Source organism: Hevea brasiliensis, chromosome 1, assembly GCF_030052815.1.
Source record: "Hevea brasiliensis isolate MT/VB/25A 57/8 chromosome 1, ASM3005281v1, whole genome shotgun sequence".
Taxonomy (NCBI): domain Eukaryota; kingdom Viridiplantae; phylum Streptophyta; class Magnoliopsida; order Malpighiales; family Euphorbiaceae; genus Hevea; species Hevea brasiliensis.
In genome coordinates this window covers 5,553,530-5,556,546 of record NC_079493.1, presented here as the reverse complement: position 1 = coordinate 5,556,546, position 3,017 = coordinate 5,553,530, and the positions used below count along the sequence as shown (strand labels likewise).

General features: G+C 35.2%; 1 pseudogene; it reads left to right on the top strand.

Moving 5' to 3' along the window:
• Positions 1 to 744: 744 nt before the first annotated feature.
• On the top strand, positions 745 to 3,017 carry LOC131178570 (uncharacterized; annotated as a pseudogene).

The following is a 3,017-nucleotide window of genomic DNA, read 5'->3' as shown; positions in this document are numbered from 1 at the left end:
TATTTAAATTATATTCATTTAAAATATATTATATAAAAATTTATTAATATTATTATAAAAAATATATTTTATATTTAATTAATTATTTATATAAATGAGTTCAAATGATGAATACTCGATACATAAATTTCCAACTAGATATGGATATTATTAACTAAACCTAAATCCATTCTAAATCTAATTATATACTACTTAAATCCATTTTAATAGAATTTAGTCTAATTTAATATTAGAAAAAAAAATCTCCCATTGCAATCCCTAACTATAATACTTCATGAGAGTGGAGGGTCTCTTAAGTTCAAATCCTCACATTCACAAATTGTTAATAGAATTATTGGAGTGATCTTATTTTGGAGCTAGCTCCTTCAATGCCCTCTCTCTCTCTCTCTCTCTCTCTCTCTCTCTCTCTCTCTCTCTCTCTCTCTCTCTCTCTCCTTTTTAATATACACATAATGCTAAATATTAGCTTTTTAAATTAATGGTATTTATGTCATCTCTAAAATTATAAAATATTAAATTTTAAATTAAAATTAAAGCTAAATAAAAAATATTATCATAATATAAACCCTAAATGAAGAAAAAAAAATAATTAGAAAGTAATTACAAATTTCTTGGAAAAATTATGAAGGCCTTGAATTCGATACTTATAAATAGCACAGAAGAGATAAATTTGTTGGGTTGGGGAAAGGCCCATTAGGTTAAGGATTTCATAGACGTGAGCTCTATTGGGCCTAAAAGCCCTCCACTTAAGAAACATAATCTTATCACCATTATCTATTCAGCGCCCATTTCCGTCACTGTCAGTTCACGGCAAATGACTTCTCTTTAATTACCATCTTGTAAATTCAGACGATCTTTTCAACGGAGAATGCTATCGTTGCTTTTGTTCAGTCTTCTCTGGTTCTGCTCTCAGGATGGTTATTGGAGAATGGGGATTGTTTGAGAAGATATTTCTCTGATTATTTTGTGAGATTGATTGATTTATTCTGAGCCACCTCTCTTGGTAAATCTCTTAAGATTCTACCTTATAGTTTTCTTCATTTTTCTTTTGTTCTTTTAATGCATAGCTCCTCCAAAAAATCGATATCGTCTTTGCCCTCTCATTTTCACCAGCATTGATAACTTGGGTCACCCTTATTTGGGATTTAGTGTAAAATTTTTGAATTATTTTTATGATTGGGAATAGGAATACAATCATCTTTTCTTATTATAGCTATTAATGGAGTGATCATTTGCCAATTTTAAAGTAAGTGTTTGATCATGGTGTTGCTCTGTGTTATGTTTAGCCTTTGTGTCACATGAGGTAGGTCTGTACTTCGTTGGATTTTGGGGATTGGACGTTGTTTTTAGAGCAGAAGAATTAATACCATTTAGCTGATAAGGCTTATTAACAACATGGGAGAAGATTTGCTTACTAGTCTTTCTATTGAGAATCACCACCCATCAACACTCTTATCCATGGATTCAATTTCCGTGTCTCATGAGGAATTGGTCAGAGAGATGAATAGGTCTATAATTCTTTCTAGGCCTCCTGACATTAATCTTCCTCTATCTGCTGAGCGTAGTCCTTCTCCACCATCCTGGAATTTGGACCCTTTTGATATATTAGATGTTAGCCTTGGACCCCAAAATAACGAGTCTGATACTTTTCTCAAGCTGCCCAGGGCTGGACGAAAATGCTCTAAGAGATTGGATAGTGTATAGGGTGCTTGGTTTTTCTTCAGTTACTATTTTAAACCTGTATTAAATGACAAGTCGAAATGCAAGATCGTGTTGGATGGTAATTGTGTTTCTGTGTTTGATAAGTTGGATCTTGAGCTTGCTGTGTTCTTGGTTCAGCATGATATGGAGAATATGTATATGTGGGTTTTTAAGGAAAGGCCTGAGAATGCATTGGGTAAGATGCAGTTGCGTAGTTATATGAACGGGCACTGTCTCCAAGGAGAGCGTCCATTTCCTTTCAGTGTTGAAAAGGGATTTGTTCGATCTCACAGAATGCAGAGGAAGCATTATAGGGGCCTTTCGAATCCTCAATGTGTGCATGCGATTGAAGTTGTCTCATCACCCAATTTGGAGGGTCTTGATGAAGAAGAGCAAAAGAGATGGATGGAACTTACTGGAAGGGATTTAAATTTTTCTGTCCCCCCGGAAGCAAGTGAATTTTGTTCATGGAGGAACCTTCCCAACATAGAATTTGAGCTTGAGAGACCCCTTCCTCCATTAAGGATTTTGAATACTAATTCAAAGAAATTACTTAATGGGTCTGGCTTGAATTTATTAACTGGACCGTCAAACCTCACAAATGGTAGTGGAATGGATCTCTCACCTGTTTGCAACAAGAGGAAGAAGGATTTATTCCTGCATGGAAATGATGAAGATTGTTGTTTGCTTATGAATCAACATAATGATAGAATTCAAGATGCAGAAATCCACTCAATTGAACCACCCTGGTTAAATGACTTTAGTGGGGTAATGAGGAATGTGTATGGTCCTGTCACAGGTGCAAAAACTATATATGAGGATGAACAAGGGTATCTAATAATTGTTAGCTTGCCTTTTGCTGATCTTAAAAGGGTGAAAGTTACTTGGTGGAATAATTTGACTCATGCTATTGTGAAGATTTCATCTGTGAGCACAGCCTGCATGCCTTTCATCAAGAGAAATGACAGAACATTCAAGCTCACTGATCCATCTCCTGAGCACTGCCCGTCAGGGGAATTCATTAGGGAAATCTCTTTACCAACCCGGATTCCAGATGATGCTAAGCTAGAAGCATATGGGGATGAAACAGGAACAGGTCTTGAAATCATGGTGCCAAAACATTGTGTGGGACCAGAAGAACATGAGGTTCCTGTTTGCCTTCGCCCTTATCTTGCAGTGAGTGAATTTTTATTGTCTTGAGCAAGGTATTGGCTAAAGCAATGTAAGTAAGAGTAATAGCTTATTTTCCATTATCTTGTAATTGGAGAAACAAAAACTTATAATGTACACATTTTTGATAAAACAATTTAGTTTTT